Source organism: Hyperolius riggenbachi, chromosome 7 (genome assembly GCF_040937935.1).
Source record: "Hyperolius riggenbachi isolate aHypRig1 chromosome 7, aHypRig1.pri, whole genome shotgun sequence".
Lineage (NCBI taxonomy): Eukaryota > Metazoa > Chordata > Amphibia > Anura > Hyperoliidae > Hyperolius > Hyperolius riggenbachi.
Window position 1 is genome coordinate 29,522,901 of NC_090652.1, and position 18,478 is coordinate 29,541,378.

An 18,478-nucleotide genomic window follows, 5' to 3' on the forward strand; every position below is an offset into this window, starting at 1 on the left:
TTGGACGTTTTCTTCCGTTAGTTTTGGTAGGGATAGTTGATTTAGAAACTCGTCTATTTTAAGCATATGTGTAGGATGGTGGGATGGTTGGGGGAGATTATAAAGTTGTTGATAGTAATCTGTGAAGATTTGGGCAACTTTTTGAGGGTGGAAGTGTGTGGTTCCTTGAGGATCTTTAATAGAGTAGATATGTTGTTGGGATGATTTCGGATTTAATTTTCTAGCAAGAATGGTATGGGGCTTATTACCCCTTTCGAAGAAGAGTTGTCTGGTCCATCTCAGGCTTTTTTCCAGTTGTGTGGTTTGGAGGGCTTGGATTTCTTGTTTTATATTGTGCAGAGCGGTGTAGTGTGTCTGGGAGGGTTCGTCTTTATAGAGGTTTTGTGCCTGTTTAAGTTTTGAATGAAGGGTTAGGAGTTTAGATGTCGCTGCTTTTTTACGTTTGGTAGCTTCCGAAATGAATACTACCCTAATAAAAGCTTTGTGAGCTTCCCAGAGTGTCCCTACTGATGAAACCGAGCCCTTATTTATGTCAAAGTAAGATTGCAACTCATTTGTCAGACTTGAAAAAAGTTCTTTATCTTGTAATAAAGTTTCATTTAACCGCCAAAAATTTGGCCTATGGCTATGAGATAATAGGTCAATCTCTGCGGTGACAGCTTGGTGGTCTGACCATGCAATTGGTTGTATGTCAGCTTCCTTCAGCAAGGGTAGTACAGAGGCTGTTGAAAACAGATAATCTAATCTAGAGTGGGATGCATGTGGTGGAGAGAAAAAAGTGTACTCTATAGAGGTGGGATTAGATATCCGCCATAGATCCAGCAATCTATATTGTCTCAGTAGTGTTCTAAATTTACGAGAATTACGACTGTGGGAGGATGTGGTGGTCTTATTAGGAGGAACATATCGGTCTTTTATATCAGAGAAAGCTAGGTTGAAATCTCCCCCTATTAGTAGGGTGCCCTTAGTGCTTTTAAATAGTTTCCTTAGGAAGGTTGTTAGGAACGATATTTGGTCCTGATTAGGGACATATACATTAGCTAGAGTGATAGGTTTTCCTACTAGAGAGCCAATTAGTATTAAGTAGCGCCCTTTGGGGTCTATGATAGTCGTAGAGATCTGTAGAGGGAATGTTTTTTTATAGATTATGGCCACCCCTGCTTTCTTTTTGGGACCTGAGGCTAAACACACCTCAGAGTATAGTTTATTGTATAAACGAGGTGGGTCTGTTTTGCATATATGAGTCTCTTGTATGAAGGCCAAATCGATATTTAGTCTTCGCAAGTCTTTGAACAGAGAGAACCTTTTCTGAGGTGTGTTTAGTCCCTTGGTGTTTAGAGTTAGGAAATTAACCATTGTCAAAGATGATGTGAGCGTTTGCATATAATCTGAAGACAGACCCAATAGACCTAGAAACAATACCTAATATAGATAGAAAAGTAACAATAATAAAAAAGGCAAAGCTATAAACATATATAATAATCTGAGCATTGATCTGGCAAAACATGCCACTGTTATTACAGTGGTCTGTTGTAAGGGCAACATAAAACTGCTGCCTGTATGGGGACCTCCCCAGGTTGGTCGCTCGTAGCGACGGGCGACCAAATTGGGAGAGAGTCCCCCGAAGGTACATGAGGAGTCTAAGGAGAAGACAAATAGCAATCAACATAGTAACTATGTGATATAGTGGTGAGAGAGATCGATTTCCACCGCCAGCTTTGAAAGTGTATTCAGTTCGCTTCTAGAGTTAAGGAGCAGCAAATCAGATAAAGTTTAACGGTTATAAAAAGGGGAAAGCAGAAAAGCTGGGTGTGTGGAATGGGTAGGTAGTGTGAAAGCAGTATCCTGTCTCTATAGGAGACGTAAAAAGATATGTTGAGGCCCACTTTCAGGTTCCAGACGGTTGATCTTCCATATTGTCAGCTCTGTCAGGAAAGGTAATACTGCGAATCGGACCTTGCGACCATTCTGAGACATGTCGCACCTTCCGTGGGGGTGATGACATAGGTGACGAGCGGAACGTAGATGATGGTGTGTTAGGAAGTTTAAGTCCCATTTGTTTAAGGAATAGGGGTGCATCATCAAAGTCAGATAAGGTGAAAGTCAGGCCCTGTCTGTTTACAATCAATCGAAAAGGGAAACCCCATTTATATGGGATATTAGCATCCCTGAGTAGCTGCGTAACCGGTCTGAGAGCTCTACGTTTAGCCAATGTTATTAATGATAGATCGTTGTAAATAGCAATATCGTCCCCTTTAAAGGAAATGGTGGTTGTGCTTCTTAAAGCTCTAAACAGGGCGTCTGTGGCCTCATAGTAGTGTAGTTTCGCGATAATATCTTTGGGTCTTGAAGTACCAGGGCGCCGTTCACCTAAAGATCTGTGGGCTCTGTCGATCCTCCACATTTCTTCTGGCATATCAGGCAGGATAGTATGGAACAGTTCTTTCAGATGAGCCCCAATATGTTCACTTTTTACAGACATGGATACCCCTTTAATGCGCACATTTTGTCTCCGCTCTCTGTTTTCCATATCTTCTTGTGCTGTACGCATTGATTTTATATCAGTCTGCATGAGTTGCTGCTCTTCAGCTAAGTCAGCTTGTTTAACAGTTAGAGCATCCATCTTGTCTTCTAGTGTCTGAGTGCGCTCCCCCAGCCCTGATATGTCTGCCCGGAGCTCTTGTACAGCAGTTAGTATAACCTTTTGCAAGGAGTCATGGAGGCTGTGATAGTGTTTGTTTAACGTTTGCTCCAGTAAGTCTGCTGTGAGAAGCTGCATATTCCCCCCTGCACTTGCCTGGTCGGAGAGCTGGGAGTCCTGATGAGCTGCGTGGCCAGCGCCATCTTGGCTGGGAGGGAGGCGCAGGAACTTGTCCATGATGCCCGCTGGAGGGGTGCTTTTCTGGGCCCCTTTGCCCGTCATAGGTTGCGGAGAAGGTTGCGGAGGTCGTCTCCCTCAATGCCGCCCGTTTTTGAGGCTGGATACGCGGAGGTAATTGCTGCTGGCGGCGGTGGAGTACGGAGCTCCTCTCTTATGCGGCCATCTCCCGCGGCTCGCGCATGCGCCCTCGTGGCTGTGTAATATTTAAAGCTATAGGCTTGCTATACACCAGCGGTTCTGGGTGCTTGCCTAGCTTACAGGGGCGAAAAGGGATAATTTGCATATTCAATAGTGGTGCATTGTGGGTAACCACAAATGTTCACTTATAGCTGAATTATTGCAGATTTCCTTCTGTTTTAAGAAGGAAAATTACACCAAGCTTTGATTTTTTTTAGTAGGAGGGCTTTTTGGTCTCTTATCCTCCTATTCATTCCTAGTGGTTTGGGTCACCCTGAGCTGCTTGGTTACTCTGTTAGAATGGTAGAGCAATCAATGGACCAAAAAGGCACAAATGAGGTAAGGAGAATGTATCTTTATTTAAGCCAACTCTAAAAAATATAAAAACAATTGAAAAAGCAAGCCGCAACCAAGCCTATAAAAGGCCCCCAGTATATAATAAATAATGTAGGAGCACCGCAATGTGTATAAAGAAATACAAATAAGTAAATATAGATCCATTATGCAGTCTTCCTCCTGATGTATAGCGGTTGAGATCGGCAGTGTTAGATTATAAGGATATACAAAAGATTCATAATAAAGGTTAACACTGCACCACTCATAAATCAGGAGTAACACTGCATACCTGCAAATGCAGGCCTTGCAGTTAACCGGTTCAGCACCGCAGTCTGAAAATCTCATGCATCCGAGCAACGTTCACCTCCCATTCATTCGTCTATAACTTTATTGCTACTTATCACAATGAATTGATCTATATCTTGTTTTTTCCGCCACTAATTAGGCTTTCTTTGGGTAGTACATTTTGCTAAGAATTATTTTTTTCTAAATCTATTTTAACAGGAAGATTAAGAAAGAAATGAAAAAAATTCATTATTTCTCAGTTTTTGGCCATTATAGTTTGAAATTAATTTACGCTACCGTAATTAAAACTCATTTTATTTGCCCATCTGTCCCGGTTATTACACCGTTTAAACGATGTCCCTATCACAATTTATGGTGCCGATATTTCATTTAGAAATAAAGGTGCATTTTTTCAATTTGCGGCCATCACTATTTATAAGCTTATAATTTTAAATATTATGATAACATTCTCTTGACATGCGTATTTAAAAAGTTCAGACCCTTGGGTAACTATGTTTTTTTTCAATTGTATTTTTTATTTTTATTTTAATAAAAAAAAAAAAAAAAGTGTATGTGGGTAATTTTTGGCGTGGGAGGGAAACTGCTAATTTTAAATTTAATATATTATATTTTTTTTTTAATTAAAAAAATGTTGGTGCAGTTTACCATTTGGCCACAAGATGGCCACAGTGAAAAAAGTCCTGGATGCGAACGATGTCGCATCCAGGAACTAAAATGCTGGGGAGATGTTTCCTGGGGGCAGAAATACCGCGCTCTGGAGAGAAAGCGTCGGTATTTCTGCAGGGAAGTTAGATCGGTGAATGGGAACTATATTCCCATTCACTGATCGGGGGGCTAGCGGCGGGCAGCGGGAGCGCGCGCCCAATCGAGCGCACCAGCCGGCGGCATCAGCAGTGCCTATCTGGACGAGTAAGCTCGTCCAGATAGGCCAAACTGGTTAAATCCTCACAAAAAGCCATTCAATATAAAGTGTAAGTACTGTGTACCTTCAATATGCAAAATAATAATGTGCATAACAAGCAATAAGGTGCATATATAGCAATAAATATAGAGAACAAGTATTGTGCTATAAAAAAAAAAAAAAAACTCAGCAAAAGTATTCAAAGTTTCAAAGTGTATAGAAGACCAAGAAAGTTCACAGATGGCAAGTCAGTATTGGGTAAATGTAAGTGAAAAAGTGGCAGAGTGGAGTAGAGAAGCGCTGGCGGGGCTCACCTAAATAAAGTGGTATGGAGGCTTGGGGGCAGCTGCATAGGCGCTATATTGCCTAGGGCCTAATCCATGTTTAGATTGTACATGAAGAATGTGTAAGAGGAAGATTAGGCTGTATTCACAGTGGGACATTGCAGTTTAATGCGACGTTAAAGTCGCAACATGTCTGCGTTAAGTAGTAACGCACGGCAAGCAGTGAGTTACCACAACGCAATTTTTTTAACGCGACTAACGGCGCAAAGTGAACGGCCCATAGGATTAGCATTGCATTGTTGTAAGCTGCATTATAAGCCTTTATAACGTGCGACCATAACGTCCCATTGTGAATGCCACCTAAGTCTGTGACAAAGTATTAGAGGCAGAAGATCAGCCGGCTAGCCAGGTAACTGGTATGGTTTAAAAGGGAATAAACATGGCAGCCTCCATATCCCTCTCACTTGAGTTGTATTTTAAAATTCCTAAGCGTTGGCAGTTAAAGGGGCACTAAAGCGAAAAACTAAAATTTAAAATGTGCAAACATACAAATAAGAAGTACATTTTTTCCAGAGTAGAATGAGCCATAAATTACTTTTCTCCTATAATGCTGTCACTTACTGTAGGCAGTAGAAATTTGACAGAAGTGACAGGTTTTGGACTAGTCCATTTCTTCATAGGGGATTCTCAGCAAGGCTTTTATTATTTATAAAGAAATTTCCTAAAAAGGATTTTAACAATGATGCTGGCCAGCTTCCCAGCTCGCTACACAGTGTTTTGGCAGTTGGACAGAGCAACTGCCATTCACTAAGTGCTTTTGAAAATAAATAGATCCCTGAGAATCCCCTATAAAGAGATGGACTAGTCCAAAACCTGTCGGTTCTGTCAGATTTCTACCATTACTGTAAGTGACAGCAACATAGGAGAAAAGTAATTTAGGACTCATTTTTACAGGTTTGCACATATTTTAAATTTTACAGTTTTTTGCTGTAGTGCCCCTTTAAGAGATGCATTTCATGTTACATACTTTCAACAAAATCGTAATATGCAAATTAGAGGAGTCTGAGTTGGTGGAATCCTAACCTGAGGAGTCTGAGCCAGTGTTGTACCGACTCCACAGCCCCGGTTGCAGAGAAGTTACCGTAATTGGTGATACTAGTTACAATGGGCAAAAGGGTAGACACCTTATAGACAGTGACCGGTGCAAATAAACCACCACCAATTCTTCCATCTGTACCATATCAAGTGGAATTGTTGAGGCCCGTTTCTGCGTATAAATATAAGCTCACAGAATGAAAGGGTAGAATCTAAAAGTTATGCAGTATAACAACAGAGGCGCCGAGTAGAGTAAAATTAGTTACAATTGTTAAAAAGGGGGAAGTGGGTGGACTCCCCTCCCTTCTGAAAAAATGGCCAGACAACGGGCTGTTACTTGAAGTTTAAAGTAACATTATGGAGCTCCAAAAGTGCAACGCGTTTCACGGGTAACAGTCACTTCTTCAGGCACACAGTGTCTGGAGGGAGCAAAGTCGGGTCAAGAGCCAGATCTAGTGCCTCTGTCTCACAGACCAACACCAGCAGCTGACATGGCACCCCAGACCTTCACTGACTGTGGGTACTTGACACTGGACTTCAGGCATTTTGGCATTTCCCTCTTGTCAATCTTCCTCCAGACTCTGGCACCTTGATTTCCGAATGACATGCAAAAGTTGCCTTCATCCGAAAAAAGTACTTTGGACAACTGAGCAACAACAGTTCAGTGCTGCTTCTCTGTAGCCCAGGTCAGGCGTTTCTGCCGCCGCTTCTGGTTCAAAAGTGGCTTAACCTGGGGAATGCGGCACCTGTAGCCCATTTCCTGCACACGCCTGTACACCGTGGCTCTGGATGTTTCTACTCCAGACTCAGTCCACTGCTTCCGCGGGTCCCCCAAGGTCTGGAATCGGTCCTTCTCCACAATCTTCCTCAGGGTCCGGTCACCTCTTCTCGTTGTGCAGCGTTCTCTGCCACACTTTTTCCTTCCCACAGACTTCCCACTGAGGTGTCTTGATACAGCACTCTGGGAACAGCCTATTCGTTCAGAAATGTCTGTGTCTTACCCTCTTGCTTGAGGGTGTTATTGATGGCCTTCTGGACAGCAGTCAGGTCGACAGTCTTACCCATGATTGCGGTTTTGAGTAATGAACCAGGCTGGGAGTTTTTAAAAGCCTCAGGAATCTTTTGCAGGTGTTGAGTTAATTAGTTGATTCAGATGATTAGGTCAATAGCTTGTTTAGAGAACCTTTTCAGGATATGCTAATTTTTTGAGATAGGAATTTTGGGTTTTTATGAGCTGTATGCCAAAATCATTAAAACAATAAAAGGCTTGAACTACTTCAGTTGTGTGTAATGAATCTAAAATTTATTAAAGTCTACAGGGAGTGCAGAATTATTAGGCAAGTTGTATTTTTGAGGAATAATTTTATTATTGAACAACCATGTTCTCAATGAACCCAAAAAACTCAATATCAAAGCTGAATATTTTTGAAAGTAGTTTTTAGTTTGTTTTTAATTTAAGCTATTTTAGGGGGATATCTGTGTGTGCAGGTAACTATTACTGTGCATAATTATTAGGAAACTTAACGAAAAACAAATATATACCCATTTCAATTATTTATTTTTTACCAGTGAAACCAATATAACATCTCAACATTCACAAATATACATTTGACATTCAAAAACAAAACAAAAACAAATCAGTGACCAATATAGCCACCTTTCTTTGCAAGGACACTCAAAAGCCTGCCATCCATGGATTCTGTCAGTGTTTTGATCTGTTCACCATCAACATTGCGTGCAGCAGCAACCACAGCCTCCCAGACACTGTTCAGAGAGGTGTACCGTTTTCCCTCCTTGTAAATCTCACATTTTATGATGGACCACAGGTTCTCAATGGGGTTCAGATCAGGTGAACAAGGAGGCCATGTCAGTTTTTCTTTTTATACCCTTTCTTGCCAGCCACGCTGTGGAGTACTTGGACATGTGTGATGGAGCAGTGTCCTGCATGAAAATCATGTTTTTCTTGAAGGATGCAGACTTCTTCCTGTACCACTGCTTGAAGAAGGCGTCTTCCAGAAACTGGCAGTAGGACTGGGAGTTGAGCTTGACTCCATCCTCAACCCGAAAAGGCCCCACAAGCTCATCTTTGATGATACCAGCCCAAACCAGTACTCCACCTCCACCTTGCTGGCGTCTGAGTCGGACTGGAGCTCTCTGCCCTTTACCAATCCAGCCACGGGCCCATCAAGACTCACTATCACTTCATCAGTCCATAAAACCTTAGAAAAATCAGTCTTGAGATATTTCTTGGTCCAGTCTTGACGTTTCAGCTTGTGTGTCTTGTTCAGTGGTGGTAGTCTTTCAGCCTTTCTTACCTTGGCCATGTCTGAGTATTGCACACCTAGTGCTTTTGGGCACTCCAGTGATGTTGCAGCTCTGAAATATGGCCAAACTGGTGGCAAGTGGCATCTTGGCAGCTGCACGCTTGACTTTTCTCAGTTCATGGGCAGTTATTTTGCGCCCTGGTTTTTCCACACGCTTCTTGCGACCCTGTTGTCTATTTTGAATGAAACGCTTGATTGTTCAATGATCACGCTTCAGAAGCTTTGCAATTTTAAGAGTGCTGCATCCCTCTGCAAGATATCTCACTATTTTTTACTTTTCTGAGCCTGTCAAGTCCTCCTTTTGACCCATTTTGCCAAAGGAAAGGAAGTTGCCTAATAATTATGCACACCTTATATAGGGTGTTGATGTCATTAGACCACACCCCTTCTCATTACAGAGATGCACATCACCTAATATGCTTAATTGGTAGTAGGCTTTCGAGCCTATACAGCTTGGAGTAAGACAACATGCATAAGGAGGATGATGTGGTCAAAATACTCATTTGCCTAATAATTCTGCACTCCCTGTAATATTTATCAGTACATTGCAGAAAATAATAAAACTATCACAATATGCTATTTTTTTTTTAGAAGGACCTGTATATATCAACAAAAATCTCCGGTACAACTTTCTGTTGTAGGCTCAGGTCATGCATCAAATGGTTAGAGTGGATCTGGTCCACTAGTCTGTTAGCGACCCTGCTTTACAATGCAAAGGCGCTAGCATGAACCAGGCCTAACCACACCTCCGCATCTCCATAAGAAGCATCAATTCACTACACTGTTGACCAATGCTCGCCACACACAGGAGACTGATATCTATCAAACATCTTACAACCAGGGCTGCGGAGAGTAACGTTCAGGTAGCTGGGGTTGAAGGTCCCATAAACTGGAAGAGGCACTGCGTCTTGCACACCTTTTATTCAATCCAAGCTGGCATCACATACAGCGGGTAACAGTATGGGTTAGGAGTGGCCTGACAGCTGTTGTGTCCTAATCAGTCAGAGACACTAATGCCAGTCCTGCTGATGACTCGTTACTACGCAAAACAGCTGTCAGGCCACTCTCCTAACCCATACTGTTACCCGCTGTATGTGATGCCAGCTTGGATCGAATAAAAGGTATGCAAGACGCAGTGCCTCTTCCTCTTCTCTACCTCTAATGATACAAGTCTTTGAGCAGCACATGTCTTTCTATCACCTGCGACCCTAAATCTCCCTGCCTGCATCTAGTGCCAGGTTTTTCTCTCCATACACATTTCATAAATGAAGAGTCGGAGTAAGAGCAATTTTAGGTACCTTGAGTCAGAGGTGACAAACTGAGGAGTCGGATGCTTTTTGTACTGACTCTACAGCCCTGCTTACAACCCGCTATTGTTAACTGGTAGACGTTACTCGCGAGATCAATGCAAACAGTGTGTATCCCACCTCGCAGGCAAACCTAGTGAGATGTGTATGCACATGCAGTAACCTCAAGAGAGCTGGGTGCGCAGTCTGACCATTGGGTTGGTTATCCTGCGCATGCGCTGGAGAACTACTGCCGGGTCAGAAGCCAACCTGGAGGAGACGCAGCAAGGAGCTTTCAGGAGACCTTTTGACAGAGCAGCCAGCCTTTACTACCTTGACAATACATGCACATAGGATCGTTTTAGCACTGTCCATTCATCCCAGTATTCCTTTAAAAGAGAAACTGTGACCAAGAATTGAACTTCATCCCAATCAGTAGCCGATACCCCTTTTTACATTATCTAGCTAGCGGATGCATGTGAAACGGCTGCGTGACATTTGCAAGAATGGATAACAACGTAATTTCATTTGAAGTGCTTTATAAAGCTTCCACCCTGATTAAAGTTGCTGTTAACTTGATATAGGATGTAACACGATACAATGAAAAATGAAATTGCCCCACGTGATAGCAGCTACTGAAATGACTTGGATCATGATGATCGTATAAACAACATATAGCTTTAAGACGGGGGGGGGGGGGGAAGGGAGTATGCATATGAGAAGGAATGCTGAGACTATTTTAAATGAAGGTTGGAACAGCCGCCCGCTATTTGACGAAGGCCGGTGGGCGGCCGATACTAGTGATGAGCAGAGCGGTGACGTCACTTCCAGTTCCCCGACGGTTGGGGTTGTTACGCGCTGGGAACGGATACATCGAGCGGCAGGTCTGTGAGACGCTGAGGCCGAGGTAGCGCGGAGTGGATGGAGCATGGGCGGCATGTACAAACAAAAGGACTGTGTCAGACCAGCTGAGGGAGCCTTGCGTATGAAGAGGCGGTGAGAGCCCTCGGTGGCAAATCTTGATAGATTGCTTTGCATGAACTAACGCTGATGACCATAATAACCACAAGCGCTTACTAACAAGCCCTAATACAGCCTGCCAGCGGGAGGAATATCGTTCCCATGTGTGACAATACAACATACTGCTGCCACAGAAGGGGTCCCTGCAACTCTGGAGCACTAATGTGAACTGCTTAATAAGCGGCTTATGTGTGCGATTCCCGGGAGTAATAGGACTTCCATTGTGTGTATGCGGTGGTGTAGTGGGTTCTGTATGAGTGACACAGCCGGCTGGTAGTCAGCTTAGGAGGAACACTGCAGATCTGCTTTTTAAAGAGAACCCGAGGTGTGTTTAAAGAATGTTATCTGCATGTAGAGGCTGGATCTGCCTATACAGCCCAGCCTCTGTTGCTATCCCAAACCCCACTAATGTCCCCCTGCACTCTGCAATCAGACACAGATCACAGCCGTGCTCTGAGGCTGTGTTTACATCTGTAGTGTCAGTCTCAGCTTCTCCCCCGCCTCCTGCATAGCTCCGGTCCCTGTCCCCATCCCTTCCCTCCAAACAGCAGGGAGGGAAGGGATGCAGGCGGGGACTGGAGTTCTGCAGGAGGCGGGGAGAGCAGCAGACTGACACTATAGAGATAAACACAGCCAGCTCTGACAAGCTGTTTGTCAGCAGCGTGGCTGTAATTTGTGAGGGATTGCAGAGTGCAGGGGGACCTTAGGGGGGTTTGGGATAGCAACAGAGGCTGGGTTCTATAGGCAGATCCAGCCTCTGTATGCAGATAATATTCTTCAAACCCACCTCGGGTTCTCTTTAATGGGTTGTGGGGGATTTTGTATTAGCAACATTAAATAAAGTGAATTTGTACAGTAGACAGTGGCGTATTGATACTTTGCCTTTTTACATGAGAAATCTATTCCTCTTAAACTGATCTTCAGGGGGCTCTGTATGGCTGATATTGTGGTGAAACCCCTCCAATAGTGTGATGTCAGGACCATGGTGCTGACAGTTTCCTGTCTGAACCTCATGGTATTGTGGGAAAATGGCTGTTTACAGCTGTTTCTTCTGTCAATGCCGCAGACCTGCAGGTTTGAAGTTTCCGCGGCCGCTAGCGCATGCTGGGAGTTGTAAGGGTGTGTAGGGTATTAAAACAAAACAAAAAAAACAAAAAAAAACAGACACTTACCTGGGGCTTCCATCAGCCTCCTGCAGCTGTAATGTCCCACGATGTCCTCCTACTATTCTCCGTTTTCCACTGCCGGCCTGGTCTATTTGTCTAAATAGACGAATAATGCTCGCTCATGCATGCGTCATTTGGAGCTTACTAAGCAGACAGTACGAAGTTTTCATGTGCTTCGTCTGCGCAGTAAGCTCCCGATGATGAACGCGGGAGCGAGCTCGCGCTCAGCCACGCAATTCTATTGCAGGAAGAATTAGAACGGGACCGGCGGCAGCTAGTGGAGAATAGGAGGACGGCGCGGGATAGTACAGCTGCAGGGGGCCAATAGAAGCCCCGGGTAAGTTTTTAATGCCATACACAGAACCCCTTTAAATACTACATCTCCGTTGTAATATTGATTTAATTACCCATTGGTAAGTAAATCAATACAACCCCCACAAAGCACAGGAGATGTGTTTTAAATATTTTGACCTAACAGGTGTTCAGTTCCCTTTAACGGCTGCAAAGCCAGAACACTTTAGGAATCGCATTTGAAACCTCACTTCCACGTTTTGAGAATTGAAGGCATTTTTGTACTTTCCTGCAAAGTGCCACCAGTGGATCTATAGCCTAAGAATTCAACGGGATCCGTCCGTCAAATGCTTTACCAGAAGTTACCCCTAGTGGCGCCATGCAATTAAGAATTGCTCAACACCAATACATGAACTTCCAAAAAAGCTTGGGAAGAATGGGGACAGGAGAAATCCCAAGAACAGGCAGCATGTGGACACACAGGAAGAGGTAATACCGCCCCCCATGGGCTTCATTCAGTATGTTTTCTCTAGTTCAGGGGGATTTTAATAGATCTCAGCCACTATCAAGCAGAGCAGGATCCTCTACAAAGCAACCTAGGCAGGTGACTGGAGCCTATTGGGTGTCAAGGTGACCAGATGCCACCTTCTCTTACAGTGTAACTGAGATGAAATTAACTAAAGCATTTATACTTACCTGGGAGTTTCCTTAACCACTTAAGCCCTCAATCGTTTTCACTTTATGCATCCGAGCAATGTTCACCTCCCATTCATTCGCCTATAACTGTATCACAATGAACTGATCTATATCTTGTTTTTTCCGCCACCAATTAGGCTTTCTTTGGGGGTACATTTTGCTAAGAGCTACCTTACTGTAAATGCATTTTAACAGTAAGAATAAAAAAACTGAAAAAATTCATTTCTCAGTTTTCGGCCATCATAGTTTTAAAATACATGCCTCCATAATTAAAACCCATGTAATGTAATTGCCCATTTGTCACGGTTATTTCACAGTTTAAATTATGTCCCTATCACAATGTATGGCGACAATATTTTATTTGTAAATAAAAGCATTTTTTCCATTTTGCATCCATCACTATTTACAAGCTTATAAAAAAAAATAAAAATGAAATATTTCATCTTTACATAGATATTTAAAAAGTTTAGACCCTTAGGTAAATATTTGTGTTTTTTATTGTAATGTTTTTGTTATTAAACATTTTATGAGGGTATTTTTTGAAGGGTGGGATGTAAATAGTGTTTTATTTGGGGAAATATTTGTGTATAGTAATTTTTTTTTTCACTTTTAGATGTAGTTTTACGCTTTGGCCACAAGATGGCAATCTTGAGTTTGTTTACATGACGTCACTAAGTGTACAATGTACGCTTAGAGGGACAGAGTCAGAAAAAGCGAAGCTTCCAGGGAAGCGGTCGCTTTTACTGCGGGGGAGAGGAATCAGTGATCAGGCACCATAGCCCGATTCATTGATTCCTGGGCTAACGAATCCGCGGTCGGGAGTGTGCGTGCGCGATCGGCCGCGGGAGTGCGCATGTCCTCGATGTTTTTATACGTCAAGGAGGACAAAGTGGTTAAAGGACTTACGAGGCCAGTTTTAGAAAAAAAAAAAAAGTTAGATACCTGCATCTGTTTGTAAGGCACGGAGGACACCCTCCGTGCTGTTTCGCCAGGTCCCCTCCGCTCGGTAGCCCCCCGAAAGCACGGCCCCAGCCTGCACAAAGATGGCCACCGGAGCTGACCGCGGCTGCGCAGTCCGCATAGCCGCGAGTGCGGCTGCGCAACTCAAAGGCCAACCCCCTGATCCATGCTACAGGAAAAACCCTGTTACATGGATCGGGGGGTGGGGATTGTACCTAGAGCTGCGCAGCCGCACTCGCAGCTATGCGGACTGCGCAGCCGCGGTAAGCTCTGGCGGCCATCTTTGTGCATGCTGGAGGACCCGGGCCGTGCGGTTGGGGGCCGTTCGTGGGGGGCCACTGAGCAGCGGGGACCCAGCGAAGCGGCACGGACGACGTCCTCCGTGCCTTACAAACGGATGCAGGTATCTAACTTTTTTTTTTTTTTCTAAAACTGGCCTCGTATGTCAGCCCCCTTTGGGCTGTTTGCTCTCTGGCCATTTTCCCAGGCCGCTCCAATCATCCACTGGCTGGTCTCTGTCCATCCAGTCGGCTCAGTTGCCCTGTACTGCGCATGCATTGCCTGGCTGCACCCATCACCTGGAGCGCAGAAATCTGCAGGCAATGGGAGCATGCATGCATGCTACTGCGGGACCAACTTGAGGAGGAGACAGGCCAGCCAGAGGACGATCAGAGCAGCCTGAACTCAGAACTTCCTCTCTGCGCTAAAAGATAAGCAACAGCATAATAACCTTTAAAGGGAACCCGAGATGGGGCCCCACCATAAAACATACATACCTGGGGCTTCCTCCAGCCTGATCACTCCCACAGCGTTCGCCTCTTGCTCTCCATTTCTCCAAAATTTGTCCCAGAAAGTCCCCCAGTTCGGGGCCAACTGCGCATGCACAGCCTAGCCGCACGCTCTCGCTGTGTTCACGTTGCCTTGAACGCAGTAATACTGCGCAGACACAGAATTCTCCCGGCGACCACGCCTGGCCGGACTGCGCCGATTAAGGTTTTTCTGGGCCAGTTGTGGAGAAACAGAGAACGAGAAGAGTATGCTGTGGGAGCGACCAGACTGGAAGAAGCCCCGGGTATATATTTTATGGCGGGGGCCCCATCGCTGGTACAATTTAAAGAAAAAAAAATACATTTCTTCATTATAGCGGATACAAAATCTACAATAAATCTGCAGTGTTTCTACTTCCTGCCTTCATGGAAGTAGACATTAACATCCTGTGCTTTCAAATGAGCTTATCTGCCAAAACAGCTAACAGGGGAGAGATCAAATTACACCTTGTGATCAGACAGATGAGGGGGAATTAGTCAGGCTAAACTCTCTAAATACATACAGGGGGCATTTCTCTAGGTTTCCCTTCTGTCCAAGATTTCAGGTCTACTATAACCACTTCCCACCTCAGAATACCAAATTGGTGAGGCCAAAGCTACTACCTTGTCTAGGACCCCATTTCATCTTAAAGTAACCAGGGCTTCCTCCGGCCCCCATAAGCACAAGGCCCTTGCCATCTTTCCACGGTCTGCCGTTCAGCCGCAATCAGCCCCAGTAATTGGCTCAGTCACATCAGCTGGGGTCTTCTGCGCATGCACAGAAGACGACCAATTGAGCCAGATACCAGGACTGATTGCAGCTGAATGGAGGACTGCAAAGGACTCAGCAGTGTTTCTGGGGCTGGAGAAAGCCCCAGGTAACTATCAAGTCTTTTAAATTATCCCATCGCTTATTTACTTTAAAGGGAAGGTCCAAGCAAAAAAAAAAAATGAGTTTAACTTACCTGGGGCTTCTACCAGCCCCATGTAGCCATCCTGTGCCCTCATAGTCACTCACTGCTGCTCCAGTCCCCCGCTGGCAGCTTTCTGACCTCGGAGGTCAGGGCCGCATTGCGTACATTTTTACGCATTCCCGCTAGTGCAGGAACATTAACATATACATTTTTACGCGTTAGTGGTGCAACGCATACATTTTTGTTACTGCACTAGCTGGAATGCGTAAAAATGTATGGAATGCGGCCCTGACCTCCGAGGTCAGAAAGCTGCCAGCGGGGGACTGGAGCAGCAGTGAGTGACTACGAGGGCACAGGATGGCTACATGGGGCTGGTAGAAGCCCCAGGTAAGTGAAACTCTTTTTTTTTGCTTGGACCTTCCCTTTAAAGTGGACCTGAACTCTTGCACTGGACAGAATGAAATCATACAGAAATGCACCCCTTTTGAACTTACAAAAATCAGCTTAATTGCCACTCATCTGTGTCTAATCACAAGCTGTAATTTGATCCCTTAGCTCTATCAGCTGACTGCCACAGCAGATAGCTCATTTGTAAATACAGGATGTTAACAATATGTCTGCTTCTATGATAGCAGGAAGTAGACTCTGCAGATTTAATGCAGGATGTGTATTCAGGGGTCCCCAACCACCGGGCCACGGTGGTTGGGGACCACTGCCGGTCCGTTGGCAGTTTCCAGCTGGGCCGCGGTGGGTCTGTCCTCTCACCAATCACTCCCCCCCCCCCCCCCCGTTACCTTATGAGCGAGTAGCCGCTTCCAGATTTCCCAAGGCGCCTCTCTCCTTCATGCAGCATCTCCGATAACAGCATTGCGTCTTGCGGCTGCTGTAGGAGGGAAGGAAGCGGGGCAGTGGTTGCCATGGTAGCGGCGTAGCATATCGCCGCTACAGGAAGCCGCTGCCCCGCCTCCTACCCTCCTCCGCAAGACGCGCTGCTGTTAGCGGAGAATATGCATGAAGGAGAGCGGCGCCTGGGGGAATCCGGAAGCGGCCGCCCGCTCATAAGGTAACAGGAGTGACGGCCACGTGGGCAGCACCTACCCATACTAGGGCACTATACTAGCTATACTGGGGCACTACCTACACATACTGGACACTATACTGGGGCACTACTAGGGCTGCACGATTTTAGGGAAAAATCGAAATTGCGATTTTTCTCAGAAATTGCAATTTCAATTTTTCCCCGAATTTTTTCAAATGCTGGAGGGGGGTCCGCACTGCCCGGTCCGCTGTCTGTAATACTTTGCTTCTGGCCCCGCTGTGCGCGGATTGGCCAGAAGCAGTGACTATGTATGAGTGTTAATGAGCGGGGGGGGGGGGGCGGATCCACTCCAGCGAGCAGCCGGGCACATACAGCATTACCAATCACTGGCTAGCGATGGAATGACGGCAGCAGTAGGCGGAGCTGTATGCTCTGTGCAGCTCCGCCTACCACTGCCATCATTCCATCGCGCTGCACCCCCAAACCCCCCCTCCCCCGTAACCCGCTGCGCACGACTGTCCACTAGGTCGCACAACCCCCACATCACAACCCCCAACCCACCCCGGAGAAAAATTTGGTCAGAAAGCGGTCCCCAGGCCAGAAAAGGTTGGGGACCCCTGATCTAACAAAGAAATGTTTTTCTTTAAAGGTTATGCTGTTGCTTATCTTTTAGAGCAGAGATGAAGTTCTGAATTCAGGTGCGCTTTAACAGGAAACCAGAGCTCCTATAATAAAACATTTTACACATACCTGGGGCTTCCTCCAGCCCCATAAGCTCAGATAGCTCCCACACCACCGACTTCTGCTGTCTGCAGCTCCAGTACCGGGTCCTGTCACTTTAGCCAGTCAGGGCTAGTCTCCGCATAAGTGCACCCTCTACGTATCTCTCCAGCAGCTGCTGGAGAGATACGCAAAGAGCGCACTACTCTTACGTCAGACTGACAGAAGTGACGGGACCCGGTACCAGAGCTTCAGACAGCAGAGGATGGCAGAATAAGAGCAATCCGAGCTTATGGGGTTGGAGGAAACAAGGACACCTGATGTGAAATGATGATATGGAGGCTGCCATTTTTATTTCCATCTATTTATTGTATTTATAAAGCACCAACATATTACGCAGCACTGTAAACAATACACATTGTCTGGCTGGCCTGCTAATCCTTTGCCTTTAATACTCATAGCCACAAACCCTGATCAAGCATGCAGATCTGATGCTCTGACTTTAGTCTGAATAGTTTAGCTGCATGCTTGTTTCAGATATGTTTCAGACACTACTGCAGCCAAATATGCTATTGCCATGCAACTTGTATTGCTGAATAGGAAATACATAGGAAAGCCCCCATACACCTCTCACTTCAAGTGTGTTGGTTAAAACAGAAGGAAACTGGCAATAATTCAGCCATAACATATATAAGCTATAAGTTATAACTCAGCAGTCGATAGTCACTAATAGCAGATATACATATGATAGCATACAGTCCATATGGGGTGACATTACAAAGGGGCAATCACAGGCAGCACATATCCATAGAGCACAGTGATAGGAGGGGGTGTACGGGAATAACATGGAACCCCATAACAATAATCACTAGCGCATGTACAGTGATAGGCTGGATAACATGGCGTCAATACAAGACTAATGGAAGAATACGCAGGCCAGTATAGCCAACCCTAGCAGGCATGCACGACCCCCGGAGGGCGGAGAGACATTACCGGCCCGGCGTCGGCTTTCTTCAATCACAGACTCCTCCACATCGGCCCCACCATCGGTTACTCACAGACAATTCGTATTTGGCGGCCGCCTTCCTCACCAGCCAATAAGCGTCCACGATTTTCTCACGTGACACGCTCTACAAAGCCCAAAACGAGGCTTGGCTCACACGCCGCACGCTATTGGCCAATTTAAAATTCCATCGCGTCACGACTGGGATCACGTGATTATGTATTCCACTTCCGCTACGTCTGCTGAGGGCAGCGCCGCTCGTAACACAGGGGA

General features: G+C 45.3%; 2 protein-coding genes across 3 annotated transcripts in view; one reads left to right on the forward strand and one right to left on the reverse strand.

Moving 5' to 3' along the window:
• KIF22 (kinesin family member 22) overlaps positions 1–18,285 on the reverse strand; it is a 63,728-nt gene extending 45,443 nt beyond the window's left edge. For both annotated transcript variants that reach the window (XR_011022644.1, XM_068243806.1), the window contains exon 1: positions 18,196–18,285. The gene's annotated coding sequence lies outside the window, so the exon portion shown is untranslated. The remainder of the gene's footprint in view (positions 1–18,195) is intronic.
• ALDOA (aldolase, fructose-bisphosphate A) overlaps positions 1–18,478 on the forward strand; it is a 445,177-nt gene that overhangs the window by 99,099 nt on the left and 327,600 nt on the right. The gene's annotated exons all lie outside the window — the stretch shown is intronic.